Source organism: Protopterus annectens, chromosome 3.part1, assembly GCF_019279795.1.
Source record: "Protopterus annectens isolate FY-2018-M chromosome 3.part1, PAN1.0, whole genome shotgun sequence".
Lineage (NCBI taxonomy): Eukaryota > Metazoa > Chordata > Ceratodontiformes > Protopteridae > Protopterus > Protopterus annectens.
In genome coordinates this window covers 1,158,186,548-1,158,207,980 of record NC_056732.1, presented here as the reverse complement: position 1 = coordinate 1,158,207,980, position 21,433 = coordinate 1,158,186,548, and positions in this window count along the sequence as shown.

Here is a 21,433-nt window from a genome sequence, read left to right as displayed (position 1 = left end):
GAACTTTGAAGCTTTTTACATGTTGTATGTGAATAGATTTACTAAGACTACCTGAAATAACCAATTTTTAGGAGTCCCATAGCATGACTTTACTAACTTGACCATTATCATTCAAAGATAAAAAATTCTCAGTTTGTTCCTTAAGGTAACACTTTTTTTCTCCAATAGTATTTTATTGGCTTACATAAGAGGTATCAGAGAGTACAACAAGCATATAAAATCCCAGAAAAACAATTCAGGTGCAATGCAGGCAAATTTTGAAAGTCATTCAAATAACATTATATACCCCTCAAAGCATACAATAACAACTATGTACAAACATATACATAAAGCAAAATTCTACTGCAAATTATAAAGTATAAAGTACATTAGTACCCCCCTAGACGGTTGGACCAGCAAAGTGGGGCATCTCAGATCTAAAAAAGGACTAATTCCAAAATGTTTTGATTAATTATGCATTACATCAATCTCCCTGAATGAGGTCAAAAATCAATTTCCAAAATTTCTGGAAGTGGATTTGTTTAATAGGAGTTTTTGTGATGATATGTATTTTATTGTTAGTTTCCTGAAACCATTCCAAGATAATTTGGTGCGATCTAGCCAATTTTTTGTTATATATATTTAATCAGTAGACAGAGAGTAATAAGTACTTGTAATTTCAGCTAAATAAACAAACGTGAAAGCACCCAAAGCAACCAATAAGTCCAAAAAGAGTGCAATGGGCTAAAACGAGAGAACGAAGAGCTATTATCCAACTCAATTTATTAAACAGAAATACGTAAGACACATTAACGCTTTTAAAAAACAACCACGCTTTTTCGTCCTCAACATTCGGAGTTCATCAGATATACATTAATAAATACCAACTGCTTCTTATATATAATAATTAAAAGCAATCAGCCAATAGTGTCTTTACAAACCATTTTAAATGGACAAATCAACATTCAATTAGGGCTCATGAATATTCATAATCATTATATACATATGCATGATTCATTTCATATGTACTTAAAAAATATATATTAACAACTTTTTTTTTTAAAAATTTAAAAAAAACTTGTAATTTCAGCTCGGGTAATCTAATATCTGTAATGTGCAATATTGCTAGTTCCCAAGATAGTGTTAATTTTTAGTCTTTTCAGGCTTGTTGGCTGTTGGTGAAGCACCCACCAAGAGGAGAAAATGCTGAGAGAAGAAAGGAGCCACTTTTGAGATTTTAAGTATTTTTCCTCTGTTTATTTGCTAAGTTTTTCTGCATAGCCGCCTATTTTGAGCATTTTCCGGCTTGTTAAATTTGATTTCTGCATTAGTAACTGTATTTAGAGCACAACCTAGAGCTGTTTACTGAATTTCCTGTTTGCACTTATTATTAAAATCGTTTTTTTCTCAAAACTTACATTTTATCTGTCTTTGGCCTAGCACTCTTGTGTGGGGTCATTTACTGCACTGTTATAACTTGTTGATACTTGTGAACCTCTGCTATCTCTGAAAAAACAAAAAAAAAAAACAAAAAAATCTTGCTTTTTTCCCACTTTTCTGTGATTTAAAAAAGTTCAGTTACAGGCTTGCTGTTCTTGAACTGTTTGTAAGTTTCTGTGAGGCCATTTTTTGCTTGGGCTAAAGGGAAGTCTCTCTATTGATCAGTGGCAGTGAAAAACATTGAGCAACCTGCCTGCCCCTATTGGAGTGGTTACTGACTTGAAACTGTAGTTTTATTGGCCATTTTGGGTCAATTCCTAACTCCTTCATCTTCCTCTCTTAAAACCCTCTTTTGCGCGGTTTTGCACGTTTTTGTGCATAGCGCAACAGCGGGCAGCACCACCTAATTGGGTTTAAACTATTCCTGGCTCCACAAAGTCTGCTCTTCACTTTTTCCCTTGGAACTGCTCTATCTCTCATTTTAAACACCATATTCTCATTCTAAGGCCCTTCACTGGTCCAATTAAGTAATCCTACAAGTTAGCACTATTAAACCATAAGCACTACTTACTCTTATACTCTCTACGATTACCCTGTCCTCTATTGGTCCATCTTAAATTCAGTTTCCCTATTACTCTAGCATGTCCAAAGGTCAGTCAATGGTTTCCTCTCCAGTCCAGCTGGTGAATCTGGGAATTTTGAGGCAATGTTACAACTGTCTCATGTACACGGACAACCCTCTCCTCCACCAAACAGGTTCAAATATATGTGAGAGATGCAACTATTTAGGCAAACTGGAGGCTGAGCTCTCTCATCTCAAAACTGGTGTAACCAGTCAGGAGGAGAAGGTAACCTCACACAACACAATTCCAGTATCACATTGTCCCACCACATCAGCGAACCAAACACATAAATACACAAAAACATACTCGGAGGCTCTAAATAAAAATCTACCTAAGCAACAGAGACATCCAAAGCAGACATCCAAGCAAACGCTACCTCAAAACAAAACACACACAACACATAAACCACAAAGTCAGTGTGCCAAGCAGCCACAGCCCTTAAGGCTGAATAACACACCTGATACTCTTGTTATAGGTGACTCTATTGTCAGACACACTGATGTCCCGCTCACCAGGCTGAATAAAGAGAAGGTCATGTTGAGCTGCCTGTCGGGTGCTAGGATCCAACACATAACGCAAGCACTCAGGTCACTCCAAAGCAAATACAAATATGACTCAGTCATTGTACATGCTGGTGTGAATAACCTGAGACGTACCTCCCTGCACTACATGAAAAGAGACATAGAGAAGCTTTCTGATCATGTAGCCCAGGCTGGTATGACCCTGACTTTGAGCAGCATCTTACCCTCACCTAGAATGATGCCACAGTACAAAGACAAAATGATCGATTTTAACAATTGGCTAAAATTTTGGTGTCATTCAAAGGGGATCCAGTGTCTGTCAGCCTGGGATGACATGCTCGACAAGCCATGTTGCTTCGCTAGGGTTGGCTTGCACCTGTCACCACTGGGCTTTCGGATATTGGCAAAGGCTCTTGCCACCCCCATAGTGCCTTTTTAGGCAAGGCTCAAAAGTCAAACCCACCCCCATAGACAGCACAAGGAACAAGAAACTAAGGGTAATGCTGCTAAACACCAGAAGTCTTAACCTCAAGATGCACGCACTCGAAGCTCTCCTCAGTATGGAGAACATCGATATCTGTGCAGTGACAGAAACCTGGTTCAAGGCTCCAGAGAGCACCCCAGCACTACCAGGCTATACCTCATATCATGCTTTTTGGCCCCAAAACCCGGACCGAACCACAAAAGGAGGGGGAGTTTCCATATTTATCAAGGATATCCACACCTCCAGGTTAGTGGCATTCCACGAGGTATTGGAGACCATCCATGTGCAACTAACAGTGGGCAAGACTGCTTTTCAGTTTATAGCATCCTACAGACCACCCTCTCAAAGTCAGGAATCCCACTCGGCTTTCCTGAAAACATTGGAGAACATGAAGATCTCTCCGAACAGAATTATATTGGGTTACTTCAACTACCCAAACATTGACTGGGAGCACTACTCAAGCCCCAGCACCTTAGCCCAAAGATTCCTGGAAATTATAAACTCAAATGCTATGGAACAACTAGTCACCACTCCCACAAGTGGGGACAACATACTAGACCTGATCATTACCAACATGGGGACTCTATGCTCCACACCAGAAGTATATCCCTCATTGGTAAGATCAGACCATAAATTAATTTCACTGGATGTCCACATCCCGACCCCACCCTCAGCCCAGAAAACCACAGTGAAAAACTTCTCAAAACCGAAGTGGAATCCTTCAAGGCCCCAGGGCCAGTGGAAACTATGGCCCAAACTGCAGAATCCTATATAAATGCATTCTACGGACATCTCCAGGAATGTATGGATCATGCTATCCCAAACAAAACCAAGACCCAATCATCCAAAGGCAGGCGTCCAGTCTGGTGGACCCCTGCCATAAATAAACTGCACAACAGAAGGAGGAAGCTACTACATGATAGAGCAAAATCCCTAATAGGGAAGGCATCTCTGATCAGTTCTAGCATAAAATTACGATCCCTCATAAAATCCTCCAAGGCCAGCTTCTAGAGAAAAATTGCACAGGACACCAAAGAAAATCATAAGGCTTTTTTCAGTTATGTTAGAAACCTGGGATGCAACTCCCAGACTTGTTCTGAGTTGATTCTAAACGACAAAAAATACACTGAACCCACAGACATTGCCAATATCCTGGCAGACAGGTTCAGTGCAAACTTCTCCACCCCCTCCCCCCCAAAAGAGCAAGTATCTATCCCGGCAGAGGGCTGCCTCCCAAACATCTCAGATGCTCAGGTGAAGGCTGCCCTCTCCAAAGCACAAAACACTGTTTCCATGGGAACAGATGGCGTCGCAGGTTGCGTCCTACAAGAACTACAAGAGGAACTAATCCCTCAAATAAAACAGCTATACAATCTCAGCCTTACTACAGGATATGTGCCCACAGAATGGCGTACAGCAACAGTGATCCCACTCCACAAAGGTGGAGCCTCTACGGACCCTGGAAACTATCGCCCCATAAGCCTGACTAGCTTAGTCTGCAAGGCTATGGAGAGGATCATCATGAAGCTCATAAATAAAGACATTGGGGACCTACAGACACTAGATCCTACCCAGTTCGGCTTTGTCAAGGGCAGATCCTGCCTTTTGAACCTGGTTGTCTTCTTTGAAACAGTCACCAAAGCCATAGATAAAGGGAAGGTAGTCCACACAGCCTATCTGGACCTTGCAAAGGCATTTGACACAATACCCCACTCGGGCATCATAGATAAGCTATCCAGCTTAAATATAAACCCTTATGTCACAAGATGGGTCGCAAACTGGCTCAAAGACAGAACCCACAGAGTGAGAGTTGCTGGAGCCATGTCAGACTCAAAACCGGTCACAAGTGGCATCCCACAGGGTTCTGTCCTGGGACTACTCTTGTTCGGTATATACTTTTCAGAGGTGCAGGCAAACGTGGGAGGACTATGGCTCACCAAGTTCACAGACGACTGCAAACTGGGTGCCATAATCAACTCTCCAGCTGACACAAACATCCTTCAAAAAGGTCTCACAGAGACAGATAACTGGTGCCAGCGCCATGGTTTAAAGCTAAATGCCAAAAAATGTATAGTCATACCCTTTGGCAAAAACAATGTGCCCACAAATTACCACATAGGCGGAAACCCATTAAGTACAGAGAAAGTTGTTAGGGACCTGGGGACCCAAGTTGATAGCAATCTCTCCTTTGAAAACCACATTGCCAAAGTTGTTAGAAAGACCTTCTACATAGCCCACCTCATCACGAAGGGTTTCACATCTAGATCAAGAGAAGTAATCATGCCCCTTTATTCATCCCTCATCAGGCCCATCATAGAATACAATGCCCCTTTTGGGATGTACCTTACCCGACACCTGCAGCAATTAGAAAGACCCCAAAAGTATCTCACCAAGAGGATCAAGGGTCTTAAACAGATGCCATATGTTGCTCGGTTAAAAAAACTCCAGCTCTACTCAGTTGCATACCGCCTACTTCGAGGCGATCTATGCCTGACATACAAAGCTATGTCAAATCCAGAATTAATGGACATGCTCCACATCAGTAAATCTAAATCCCTTAGAGCCACATGCTCGAGGGACTTGAACCTCAGCACAGAAATAAATAGAACTTGCTGGAGGGACAGGTTCATAACCCAGAGGCTCCCTTCACTCTGGAATAGAATTCCAGTTCTTGTGAGGCAGAGCACCTCACTGAATCTCTTCAAGAAGAATCTCGATAAGTGGATGGGGGATCGTAGGTTTATCCCAGGGATTACTCCCGTGTCACTATTAGACAGAGGCACAGTAAACTAAACCTTAAAAGGGGCACAGTATACTCAAATCAAGGGGTGACGTAAGCCATACAGAATCAGGCTAGGCTTATAATTGCCCCAGGGCAGATAGCCTAGTATGAACCTATGAACCTATGTACCTATCCCATTTTTTAATCTAACTTTGAGAGAGCACCAAACCTTATATGTGTGGTTGCATGACCACAGGATGTGTAGAAGATCTGCTTGAGGAAAGGAGTAGCATGAACATGCTGAGGATATATTAGGATTAAATTTATTTAGTGTGCAGGGTGTGAAGTAGGAGTTATTATTAATCATTAACTGTCTATAGATTAATTTCTTGAATGGTGAAAACTTGAGAGGGTTGTATTGCCTTAAGTTTTTGTTCCTCTCTAAGGCTGGCATTTTGTTGATTCCAGTAGTTAGAAAATAACACATTTTGGAACTTATAGGCCACTACCATTTTGTAAGAGTTTGATAGCATATTTTTTTCCTGGATAAGTTGATAATGAAATTCATTGTACTTACTCTGTCATTCATAATGTTCAGATCATCAGCAATAATTGATGCAAGAAGTTCCCTGAGTTGGCATAGGATAATAATGTATTTTTGGGTTTACTATCATATACCCGAAATGTACTTGGTCGACTGTTCACATGGTCGACCGAGATTGTGCTAAATTCACAATGTTGAACACTGGGATTGCCAAAATACAATGTCAATTGCCACCTAGGGATGGGTTTTAACATGAGTCGAGATAGGGGCACAAGTGTATTTCAGCAATATCAGTGTTCGACATTGCCTACGGTCAACATTCCAATTTTTGAACGAACTGGCATCGACCTACTTCACTTCGAATAAATGATAGTAAACTGTATTTTTGACCTAGTTCTAGATCACATCTCATGTCTCGTATTGATTTCCTTTTGCATTTATGTATATCCCATACAGTGTAATCCATAATAAGAGTATAGTCCGAGAGATTAATCATTTTGTTATTTAGTTTAATATAGGGATTCATGTGGATTGGTTAAATAAGCAGAAGGACCCTATCCAGCTCTATAAATGTTATCAAGCTCTGAAATATCCTAACTCTGTTTCAGAATAGAGTTTATAGAAATATTATTTAAGCTTGAAGTCATTAGGAAGGGGAGAGCTTCCTTAAGGTAACACTTAAAGCTGAAACTTGAGTGTTTTATTGCTGAATTAGTACACTCATTTTTGATAGAAATTAAAGTAGATTTTAAAGTCTGTTTGAATCCAGGAAAAGAGAATGGAATTTATATTGAACACTTTGTAACTTCTGAATGCAAAATACACTGCATTTTTTACTCAATAAAAATAGTAAGCCATCCTGTTCAACCTCAGTAATGTACATATTTTTATGAAGTAATTTAATAAGCTAACTGATATTTAAATATTTTGATGTGTTAAGAGTGCTACAGAAATTTGAGATATAGACACTTGTACTTTAAAAACTAATTCAAAGCATTTTGTTAGAGCTATAAAATATGTTTGTGTGTTTTGACATAATAAAGGTATATGTACATTGATTTCTCTTTTATATTATAGTTTAGTATGATAAGATTACCTGTGACCTTTAAGTTTACAGATGTCTTTATCACTTCAGGTCCAACTCTGTTTTACTTATTTATTTAGAGGTCTAGTTATAAAAATGTTAAATGAGTGAATAATTTGGGAATATTAAATGGGCAATTTCTACTACTGTAACATAAATAGGTATATAGTATACTATTCAGTTGATTATTTAATATTTATAATTAAAAGAAGAGGATTATCAAATTTGTATACAGTAATGGGGAGAGTTTTAAATGGGAAAATATATCAATTAATTAACAGTCTTATTATTTTGATATGTATATAATATTATATTAATTATTTGAAAGTCATGGTAGCCTCTGATGAATGTTTAAATCTTGCTAGCTACAGTGATAGTATAGTAGTTTGACTGTTCAACAGGCAAATTAGGAACTTTGGTATCTATGGCAGGTTGCTTTTTAGCAATATGTATACAGTTATAGTTGTAGACATGTCTTTGTTTTTGTTATTTTTGAATTTTAGTAGTTTAGTTTGTTTAAAGGAAGAATTCAAAAAATCTAGAATGTTAAGATAGTGTGGGAGGAATGCATGAGAGTCTTATATATAATTGAATTAATACTGTATGGTGGATAGATATGTCATATTATCTTTTAAAATAAGTCTTTTAAATACAGTCTGGACAGTTGCAATATATTATTTATTAATATAAATTCACTAAATAATGACAGCAAAAGGAAATCATAAACACGATATCTAAAATTAAACAGAGAAGTCATTATATTCTTGCAAGAGACTCACTTGACAGATAAAGGTATACAATATTTCTTTAACTTAGGTTATCAAATGTTATTATCTGCTTCTTTTCACCAAAAAAGGAGAGGAGATCCTGCACTTCGGAGAAAATCCACTGTAATGTCTAAGGTCATGGAATCCATTAATAATCCCAAAGGAATATATACATTTTTAATAATTAAATATAATTGCAAACTCTATACGCTAGCTAATTTTTACAGGATTCTTGGAATAGGTGCTAGAGTAGCTAATGGTTCACTTAAACTTACTATAAAGTCATTGGAAGGGTAGATTTAATTTTAACAGGAGATTTTAACTGCATATCTTGTATAGAAGATACAAGTAAACAAAAGAAAGCTAAAATACTGGCATCAGCTAAAGCACTAAATAGATAGATTAATAATAATAGTTTGGTTGCTTTACTAGTAAAAGCAGAAGATAAGTCATTGTTCTTCACTCATTATTCTTAGGTGCATATGACACAAACTATAATTGATAAGATTTATGCTTCTATAGATTTACTTATTAGTGAATTATTTTAAAGCTATTCCTTGTCCTTTATCTGATCATAATGCACTAAGTATTAATATAGCAATAGATAAAAGCCAATGCCAGATTATTTATAGAAACCCAGTGTATATGATGGAATTTAAAAAGTTTAAGTGTTACCTTAAAAAACAAATTGAAATTTTTTTTTATCTTTGAATGATAATGGTTAGGTTAGTAAAGTCATACTATTGGAGTCATAAAAGATGCATATTAAAGACAGAATGTGAAGATGGGCTAGTAATAAGATGAAAGAGTGGGAGAAACAGTTGTTAGAGATACAAGATGAAATAGACAAAGTGAGGTTTGAAGAACAAACAAAAAACAGATAATGCTGTAGTTATTAAAACATTAATAGCAAAATGTCTAAACAATTTTAACACATAAAGAGAAGAAAGCTTTAAAAATAAAATTGCATAGTCATGTGATAATTTCAAAATGTCTACATAGAGTGGCTAATAGAATTAAGATGTTAAGCAAAAAGGCACACATCAATAAGCTTACTTCAGATACAGAGGAAATGCTTAATATATTTTAAAAAATCCATGAGGATCTTAATACAGAAAAAATAATAATCCATATGATTATAACATTGGTAATTATTTAAAGAAAATGTTACTAATAAATAACCAACAAATATATTTGTTGAATAAGCCTATTACCCTGATAGAAGTTAAAGAAGCTTTAAAAATGGTAAACATTGTAAAGTCCCAGGGTTAGTTGGTTTAAGTATGGAATTATATAGTCTGTTTCAGTTAAACATTTTAGAATTACTGAGTGACATTTTCAGGATAATTTAGAGTGAAAAAATAATTCCTCCCTCATGGAAATATTCTGTAATCTCACCTATACTTAAACAAGAAAAGGATAATAAGTTATTCCCCTCATATTTACCCATTTCATTATTAAATGTAGACTATAAAACATTTACTTCTATTTTCACAACAATATTAAGAGATATAGTGTATAAATTAGTAAATAAAGATCAAACAGGATTTATAGTCAATAGATTAACATACAATATAAAAAGGTAGTAACTATCTTAGATTTAGCAAAAGGAGTGAACAAGAAATTGTTCCCAATTAGCTTAGATATCAAGAGATCTTGTGATTCTGCAGATTGAAACTACCTTGTTACCACTTTAGAAGTATTTGTATTTCCAGAATAGTTTATTGGAATATTAAAATAATGCTGTATAGAGACTCCAAAGCATATGTCAAAATTGGATTGTATTGATTGATTCAATGATTCAATTTAATCAAAGGAACAAAACAAGAGTATCCGTTGACCCCTTTACTATTTGCATTAGTTATCAAACCCTTAGCTATTAGTGTAAGAAACAATTAAAAAAAATGATGGATTCTCAATTAACAGAGATTGTATAGTATAATTGGGAAGGAAAAAAAAACTAAAATATTTAGGAATAAAAATCTATTGAGATGTGAGTAAGATTAGTAATACAAATTTTGAAAGAGTAATTAGAAAAGTGTTATTTCTTATTAAAAATACAATTATTTTTTTTCTTTACTTTTGAAAATAGGTTAGTGCTTATTAAAATGATTATATTACACAAATATATATACTGCATATATTCTCTCTCTCTCTCTCTATATATATATATAGATATATATCTATATATATATATATATATATATATATATATATATATATATATATATATATATATATTGCATTCAGTAGCTTTAATACCTGACAAAAACTTAAAGAAAATAGAAAAAATGTAACCTTCATTCTTTTGGTATCCTAAAAAGCTGAGAATTGCTTATAGAAATTGTATAAGACTATGATATTATTGTCATATTAGCTTTTCAGATGTAGAATTGTATTTTGTTGGTGCAAGTTTTAACTGTATTATAAACTGGATAGACTCAAATTATATTAGTGAATGGAAAACCATCCATAAGTATATTATACTAAATTCTTATAAGTTTATTAAAGATGATAAACCAGAAATATGTAATAATCCTTTAATCTGGTTAACAAAATTTACCTTAGAAAGACATTATTTTCAATATTTAGACTCTACATATATAAAATCAATTCTTAAAACAATTTAGAAACATGAACAAGTTTTTAAAACTCCATTATATTGAAATGGAAATTTTTGTGATTTCCCGTTGCACATAAGATTATCGTGATGATTCAATGCAGTCCTCTCATTGTGTAACAATATGTGAAGTTGAAGATCTTCCTTTCTGTATATATATATATATATATATTGCACATATGTTAAATTAATAAAAAAGTAAAAAATAATTATATATTTATATATATATTTATATATATATATATATATATATATATATATATATATATATATATATACATATATATATATATATAGATATATATATATATATATATATATATATATATATATATATATATATATATATATATATATATATATATATCCTTTTCCTCACTGTACTACATTCTTGGAGCTGGTATATATAATTCACAAATTCACAGAGGGTGTGGGGGGGTGCAAAAAAGGTAGATTTTGTTTTTAAATGTTCGAGTTTTTGGAAACTCGATCTTATGGACTCTTTGATATTTTTTCAAGTTTCCAAAATGTCAATCATCTAACATAGACCCATGTATGCATATATATATATATATATATATATATATATATATATATATATATATATATATATACCATATATATCTCCCGGTTGCAGAGGCTGCCCTCATCCTCTATTGCACAGAGTGTTTTATTAGTCATGGTTCAGCCTGCAGTCATTGTTTGATCACATAAGGTACTAGGGCACAGCATTATGTTACATGCTTTACAGACATCACACATCACTTTGTGTTTGACCTAGGTGTAGGTCTCTAATACTTACTGGTGGCACACTATCTTTCTTCAGGACCAGATCAAGTCTGACTTGTTATTTAAAATAAATATTTTGACTTCAAATAAAAATGTTGATCATGTCATTATTTTCACCTCATGGTGTAGAACAGAAAAGATTGATCTATATTGACAGATGAAACTGGGGCACTGCTTTGAGTTGGCAAGTTAACTTGGTACTCACATTGAGGGGATTTAAACTATTAATATTTAAAGAAACTCTTGCAAAAAATATTTTTGGCATTACATTGTGTCAGTATACAGTAGTTGTCAACATTTGTCCTCAGCATTATTAATTGTTCAAATAGCTGAGAGAACTCTGACAAAGCATCTTTTGTTTTTTTTTTTTTTTTGTTTTTTTCAAAGTATTTTCTTGAAGTCTTGCAGTTAGTGCTGCATCCCTTTGAAATGTAGCCAGATTCTAGCAGATAAAGATGGTTGTAAAGAGATATGTATGATTCAGAAATTGGAGGTTCATAAGTAAATACTAGGCATGCACTTCGAAGGCAATTGAAGACACTAGCCCAGTTTCCAAAAACTCTGGAAATTACTTGTTTGAGGTCACTCAATAGGCAAATGAAGGCTGGTGTAATTAAATAGTGGACCACACTATATAACTCATCTGCTGTGTCTGCCAGGCAGTTGTTGAATCATTCATCCACCTGCCTGGGAACTGAACTCACATATATCTTATCTTCCAGCACTAAAAAGAAAAATTCTACCTGTGAATCCTCAAATATTATGCTTCAATCATAATGGTTTGGAGGATCAACAACTCTAAATGGGCATGCAACAGTCTACAGAGGTGAATTAGTATACAGATATAGCCTGTTAAAAAGTCAACCTTTTCAAGCCACACAATCCATGTGCCATGACTAAGTTCTTTTACTGCAGCTGTTATTCCTTTTGACTTGCACATTACAGCTTTTTAAGTTACAACTGTTACAAGGATGTGTGTTCATGTGTGTGTGTGTGTGTGTGTGTGTGTGTGTGTGCGTGTGTGTATGTGTGCGTGTGTTCATCTGTATGTCTATCTGTCTATGTAGATGTTATACTTTGGTTGTTAAATTCTTTGTCCAACAGCAATTATACAGTACTTTATATCCTACACTATTAAAGAGAGGAACTCTTTTACTCAATAAAAAGGTAACAAAAATTTGCTAAACAAATATAAAATCACTTAAAAGCTACCCCATTTTCTAATGGTAGGCAGGACTAGGAATTAATGGACCTTCTAGGGGTGGGAAATCTCTCTGCCTACAGAATATGACCACACTGCACCCTTGAGTAACCCTTTATTTCTCTGTAATGTCATCTGTTTCATACATTATTTGTTTGCTTCATGTCTACTTACTTTAATTGTTTTTATGTTGTATTTCCTTGCTACAGAAGGGGTTAGGGATAGGAAATTGAAAAGGGAGCAGGAATGTGAAAAACTGTTAAATTGTCAAATTATATTTGTCTGAGTAGTAAGTGTCATGCAAGGGCTATACATCCATGTTTTCCAACAAAGCTATTATTAGTTACCTGGAATGTTTTTAAGCATCTCATTCTTGAGGAAATGTGCCAAGCGTTGAGGTTAATGTTTCAAATGTGAAAGTAACAGCCATGAAACACAGAAAAGGGTTATTCCAAAAATAAAACTGTGAATGCCAGATGATGCAAGTAAAAAATATGAAAATTATGGCAAGGTATATCCATATATGCCTGTACCTGCACGGGCATGTATGTGTGTGTGAGGAGCATAGTACAGGAAGAATCATTCTGGTTAGCTAGATTGACTTCTCACTTCTAATTTAGGGAAAAAAGCTCTGCATCAGATTTAAATATCTCTAATGGACATAAGTAAGAAAAAGAGAATATCAGATACAGTAAGGAAAGCAGCAATTTTTTTCATGCTAATATACAAGTACCTCCAAGTGTGAGTCAGTAATTAAAGCTAGTAACTTTGTAAGCATTATTGTGCATTCTGAAAGATTTGAAAGCTTGCCTTCTCTGTCCACCCCAGTTTCCTCTACCTAAGTAAAGTAAACACCTGTTTCTTTGCCCACCCACAGCAGTACATGCATTCATTTATTCATTCATTCAGTTATACTCACACACACACACACACACACACACACACACACACACACACACACACACACACACACACACACACAGCATTCAAATTGTTGTGAATTTCACTGTCATATACATTATTAGTTTATGATTGTATTGTAACACATTTATTCCAAATATCTCAAATGAGGGAATAAGGCATATGACAGAAGATATCCAATAATAAAAGGTTACAATACTACATTGCATGTTTTTACTTTTCTTGGAGACAAACCTCAAAAACAAAATTTACTATATCAGCACTGAGAATATTTTGATTCCCAAAGCTGCTAGTATTAATACTTAAAATTTGAAAGGAAAATTTCACACTTTAAATATTCTTGGTTATGCAGAGCTGCTGCTTACTTTATATGCAGCCTAGGTGTCAAAGCATTTAGACAGAATACATCTAATCATTTTGGTCAATTCATGCTGTTACACAAATAAAAGGCAGAATTATCCATCTTTACATTAGTCTATGCCTCCCTTATGGGAGCTTTTCATAGATGCACACTAGGATTATAAGTATTTTGCGAGTCCATTAAGGCACAGCCCAGGAAACAAAGCATTCACTAGTTTTACTCCACAGCTGCATTCCCACACTGCTAGAATTAAAATAACTGAAAAACTGAAGCATATCTGAAGGGGTGTGAGAAAACTGTTACATGCATAAGTGGAACTGTTGCATTCCCTCTTTTACTGACTCAAATATACCAGTATAGCATATAAATATCAGTTTTGTGAGAAAGATTTATCCTGTAGTCCAAAGTTTAACTCTCCCATTCTATATTCTATATATTTTGTGTAACTCACAGCAAGTGACTTAACCAAACAATGCCCCCAGGCAAATTCCTGTTCTGCTCAGGTTAGCAAATATAATCAAATAAACAAATAGGTATTTAAATAAACACATACAGGCATATATACATAAATACAATCCTAACACTTTAGAGATCATTCGGATAAATATCGATGAATATCCATAGCATTATCGCGTTTGGTTTTCTATACTAAATTCTACCAAAAAGTCTCTCCTTCCTTAACCTGTGACAAAGTTTAAGTCCTTTGAATCCTTAATCTCTGTCATGGGTATTAAGTATCCACATAATTGATATACGCATATTGGAAAATATACTGTATGTTGCTTAAGAAGGAAACAAAATATATAATCTGACTAACTTTTCTATTATTTTTAAACATAAATTTTTGAAGGTGGTGTGTATATTACTGCTTATGACAAGTGACATGATATACTCACACTCAACAAACGATCCCCTTATTCAGACTGATTTAAGGATTCTAGTCATCATTTTAAATTATGTGAAATAATATTAAAATGTTCACATAAAGTAATCTGGATTTGAGTCTCAATTTAAAGATCAATACTACACCTGGAAAACTTGTATTAGTGAGTAATGGCACAGTCACCAAAAAAAGGTTCATAAGGTCAATTAATATTATTTTACCACAAACAAAGCAGGCTGTCTTATCATAGCCCTTATTTCCAAGATAAAACCTGCATACAAATACATTCTAATAAAAAGTGTAGCATAGTAAAACAGTAGTCAAAGAATAAAAGGCACCAAATGTAGATAAAGATAGTCCTTGTAAAACAGACAATGAAAAAAAAAAAAAAAAACAAGAAACAAAGGACTAAACAGCAGGGTTAAAAAACTGAAAACTTTAATTCCATTTTCAGTTTTTTAGTTCTGCTGTTTAGTCCTTTGTTTCTTGCTTTTTCATAGTAAAATAATAACCATTATTATAACTGCAATGTGCATTACTATATGGGCTTCTAAAGCAGTGATCATACCTATATTTTATTTAACAGTAATTAAATATGCTCCCACATTTTTAAGAATAAGCCTTAGACATGTATGCCAGTGATAAAAAACATAACTACAATAGGGCTTGAGTTAAGCTAAATATTTTATCAATAAAATTATCATTTTAATAATTAGGAGTTTCTGTGCAAAATTAATTTAGACATAACTTTAGACAGCAAGCTCGTAAGTGTCCTGCCTGCATAAAATGTTGTTTACTTTGAGTGAAATGCTATCATCCGCTTAGATCTCTAATATGAAAGTACTACTTTTACCATTTGCAAAGAACAATAAACTTAATGATAAGACTCAGTTCATTAAGCAGGCTGGCATAACTGAAGTAGTAGGTAAAAACATGATACTTATTTACATTGAGATTAAAGAAAACTGTGTTCTGAAGTATATATCTGAAATAATTATGGAAGTAATACTCGAAGGAACCTCTTTATTGACTTTTCTGTATGAATTAGCATGAGAAGAATGTGGCATGCAAGGAGTGGATCATTTTTATTGGTACTAAATGCCATTCACTCATGGAGGTATTTGTCCCTGAAGTCTTGACTGGTGATAGGAGTGTCATCCTCAGACAAGCTTTGCGTGGGAATTTAATCCCAAACTTAAAGGCATGAAATGTCAAAACCATCAGAGTGAGTGAAGAGTTCTTTCTTTCATCTAGACGCTTACCTACAACCAGTCTTGTCAGGTGAATGGTTTATCTTGGTAATTTCTTTTCAAGTAGAATGGAACACATGGATTGAATGGTTAGTTTTCCAAGGAAAACTAAATATTGTTAAGTTTTGTGTTCATTTGTCTGCATTTGTGCCATATATAGTCGTAGGTCAACACAGTAAATGTCCATATGGGCTAATACCTTTTCTGGCTGTGAAAAATAGCAAACACTCATATGAGCAAATGCTGTTTTCAATGAAGTTTTTGCCTTTTTTATGGGACGATGGTGTTTTTTTTTTTTTGCTTTTTTTTTTTATCAGGAACCTTTTGGGTTTCTTCAACAACTCAATACATTTAATAAGATGCCTCTCAAAGGGAGCACTGTATTTGCTGATTGGCCTGATTGACATAGACTATACAGGGTAAGGATTTCTTTGGATCTAGGGAAAATGCCCTTTGTGATCAACTGGGCCAGACAGATACATTTCCTAACCATTGTTGCAACATGCTGATTAAAGCATAGGGTGATATTTATTTATATAACAAGGTCTCTCACATCCTCATTTTGAAGTGGGATGCTTTCTATACTGTAAACTTGGTGGAGGAGTTGTTTACCAAATGCAAAAATATTGCATTTTTCATGATTTTGTTTTAGCCCATTTTCAGAGCACCAGCTATTAGCATGTGTAAGCTCACTTTTAGCTTCTGCATATGAGACAGGATTTACCACCTAGTTTACAATTATCTACAAACTTAGCTAAGCATTGTGCCCTGTTTTTGATTTGGAGATCAAAGAAATATATGCTGAGTAGCAGAAGTCCCAGCATGGATCCTTGTGGTACCCCACTAGTTACTTTTATGTTCTATGAGCATGCATCTGACACCCACACAGCATGTGTTCTTTCCCACAGCCAATTAGCTATCCATTTATCTATGCAGGGATCAACTTGGAGTGCATTTTGCTAGTGAAAATGTTGTCATTTTCTTTGGGATTAGATGCCTTGGTACTTGGTACAAGCAGCACAGCAGCTTGCAGTATATGGTAATGGCTGAATAAGCTGACAGTAATGAGCAGCATTATTAACATTTCAGGCTCTAGGTATGCAAATGAGGTAAAACAAGATGTCGAAGTGATTCAGAACCATATAAGGAGCCCAGCATGGTGGGCAAACACTAGTGTTAATGACTGCAGCAATGTCCTCGTATACATGCTGGAATCTCAGAAGTATACAAATACTTGCCACAGCATTAGTGAATGTGTATACATAACATGCTGTTATAGCCAATATTATCCACTGTAGTACATATCACCACTGCTGAAGACATTGTGTCATCCAACTGCACTTAACATTTCATGGCTTTCACAGTACTAACATTGTAGACAAGTGCTGTGTGAATAAGTACACCATACAGGAATTGATAGTCATGTGTTTGCTATATCTGCACGCCCATGGAAGCCATGTATTATCCATTCCAGTGGTCCTATGCCATAGTCAATTTTCCCCATGTCCTCATTCAGTTGATTGCACTTATGTAACAATCAAAACCACTTCAAGATATGGTGCAGAACAAAAAGGGGTGGCCATTGTTCAGTTGTCAGTTTGGATACTTCTCATATGGCCTTATCATTAACCTGATAACAACACAGCTTGGTAGTGTACAAGATGCTGCTATTGAGATGGAGACTGCCTTATGAGCAATGCTTCAACAGAATGAGATCTTAGAGGGCTACTACTTGACAAGTATACATGTATGTGGAAATTTTGTTCTTTGTTTCAGTACTTGTATGATGCAACAATGCTAATGTTCTGTCCACTTATGCTAACCTGTGTCTGTGGTTATCTAATGCTATATGGGATTTATGCATCAGTGCTCTTTTTTTCTGAGATGATGGGGGCCATAGCCTGTACCCACATTGAAATAAATGCCTACATGTTAAACTGGGAAGAAGGTATGTCAACCATAAAGGTTATAACTTCATCAACTACCAGGTGGTTTGAAATTCACAGGGTATCAGATCAACCAGGAAGTTATCATGACTTATGGCATACTTTTAATCTTTGCCAACAGTTTGTGAGGGGTGAGTCCCCGAGGGAGATTTTATAGGTGATGTGAGATTTGTCCTGTCACCCTTTTTGATGACAGCCATCTGAAATCCACAGACTGTGACAGACCATGTTTACAGCTATGCCCAGCCACTAATCCTGTTCATTGTAGAGCAAGCGTTAGGGCTGCTGAAGGTATGCATTCATTGCCTGGGTGTATCTGGTGATGCTCTGCAATATGACCATGGCATATGTGTTAAATTTTTTTTAGTGTGTGCAAATCCATGCAATATGAAACTTAGGAGGCAGTTACAGCTGGGAGAACAATTTTATAAGGAATATCTTTTAATACCCTAGACTTTAGAGGGGGAGGCAGATGAGGAGTCGATGAAGGACCAAGCAGGAAGGGATGAACATGCTAGAGAGCAATGTGCTATAACAATGGCAAAGAAGCAGAGGCTGGCATATAGTTTTAGCCCATAGTAAAGCATATACAGTAAAGTAAAAGTGATGTATGCAAACCGAATACCAGACTGTGCTTACCCATGCATAGACTAGCCACACTGTGCCCTAGACAAAGGCCACCCAATGAAAAAAATTACAAAGGACATGACACAGTTATTATCATTTCCATAGGTGGGGGCTGAAGCACAAGTATGTAATGTTTTCAACTGGGAAATGTATGAGTGATGTTCAAAATACAAACATGGGAGTACACTGCTTGTGTGTGTCTGTGAGTGTGTGTGTGTGTGCGTGTGTGTGTGTGTGTGTGTGTGTGTGTGTGTGTGTGTGTGTGTATGGTGGGTATGGAATGAATTACTTAAAAATGCTTTGGTTGGGACCACTGTTATTGGTTGTCTATGGGTGTGAGGCATTGAGGATGATGGGCTGTGCATGTGGGTATGATGGCACATAGTCTCTGCAGATGTCATGTGCACTACAGCTGAGCTAGTGCACACATCCAGGGCATGCAGGAAAGAATAGTAGGCATTCTGTGTGCACCATTATCGATGGAATCTGCACATATCAAGAATTCCATGGGCAGTTCCATGGCCCTGACCCAATGTGGGAGTGACCAAGAGTGACACCAGCTAGCAGATGTACCACTGCTGTGAGTGCTATAACTTCAGGGATGTGCACTCCTGATAGTAGGCATCTCCACACTTGATGGAACCATGAAAGTGCTATCTCTACATCGTAGCAACCTTGGCCATCCACTTCCAATATATCTGCAATCTGTGGAGGCAGAGTTGTATTGGCTACATAGACCACATCTGCTATGTGGAATGCATACATGGGAGGACCATCACACATATGAGACATGCACTCCTGTAGGTAACTCCAAACACACTGCAGTAACCATATCATCTCTGCAAATGCTGAGGTGGTGCTCGTCTCTGCCTATATAATGGCCCTGAACAAACATTGGATTGCATCCATCAACACAACTAGTTCTGTTGGAGGGCACGTCCTATGCCATCTATGTGCACCAATTCTCATATTCGTATTGTCACCCCCCCCCCCTCCACCCTATGGGGCTTATAGCAGGCAAATGCTGCACCATGAGATAGACAATCTAATCTAAGTGCGTGTCCCCACATCAACCTGTCCTTCTTGTGGGAACTATGCTTCTTGGATGGCATCTACAAGAATAGGCTCTGGGTCCATGGTCCGGGTATGGGATCTTATGTGGACACTCCCCATTTCCACCACAGGCAATGTAATCCCTGACCATGGAACACTGTTCCACATCATCATTACCAGAGTTAGCCCACTCTCCAACAGCAGGTGGCAATATTTCCATGGTTGCTGAATCAGACAGAGAATATTCTGTGAAGACACCAGTCCAGAAGAGCCAGTATAAGTATAACCCATCCCCTCTCCTTTACTCCCAGTGCTGACTTTATTGGATGATGACTACTGTAACTAATGGATAACATACCTCACAGTGTATAATTGCCCTTGGAGGTTGTATCTCTGATCTGCCTAAGTACATGAAGCATACAACTTCAGTGTCGTGTCCACTGTTAAAAGTAGTAGTCAGCATTATTCATGGCTTAATACAGAAAGAGTAATACACACATAGGGCATCTCTGATTGATACTGTTAAGGCATGCTGCAGCTCTTCTCTAAGGATCAATATCTTACAGTGGGAAAGTAATGAGTCCATCCCCCTCTGAGAGATGCCAGGAACTCCTCCATCTCCATCAATAATTGCTTAAGAAATGACCTACCTCCAGCCGCTCTACTCACCTGTACATGGAGAACAGCAGATTTTCGTGCATCATGGATAATCTCAGTGGCCTTATGTCTGACCTGCTCATAGTTGTCGTCCTGGACTCTGATGGCATTGATGTCTACAACAAGATCCTATCAGGCATTTTCAAAGCATTGCTGATCAGCAGTCACCTGCCTATCATGCAGTCATCAGCCATGGGCATAGATGGCCTCCAGTGATATCCCTTTCACTGAATCAAACAACTTGATCTTCCTGTTCTTTTACTTGCCAGGCATATTACTGTAAGGAGAAAGAATACACTATGTTGGTATGCCAGTGTGGACTACATTTAGCTAGTCTATCTGCTGTTTAGCATCTCTCCTGTACTCCAAATTGGAAATGAAAATATTAGACATAGGAGTATACTGTATGACCTTCCCCACAAAAAACACACAAATGTCACCACCTGAAACACATACACACACACACCCACACACACACACACACACACACACACACACACACACACACACACACACACACACACACACACACACACACACACACACACACACACACACACACACACACACAAGCGTAATCCATGCAGTTATGTAGAGTGGCAGTTGCCCCCCCCCCCATGTCACATTACTGTTTTGTAAATATTCTGCCTCATGCACACTTCAGTGAATTCACCATAGGATAATACCACCAGTGGTTGCATTCAACAGACACACAGCCAACCTCAAGCACAACACCACACAGGCAGAAGCTGTTATGGTATAATATGAATGTTGTGGTACCAAGTTAATGTTATACACAGCAGCTATGTATGTCTCACAGAAATGCTATATGCAAGTATATGTGTACCACATCATATCACAGGGCAGTGCTACATCATATCACAAGGCAGTGCTAGCCTGAATCTGTAGAGCTACATTTCACACTTTGCTGTAGAATGTGCTTCCCGATGACCTTTGTAGC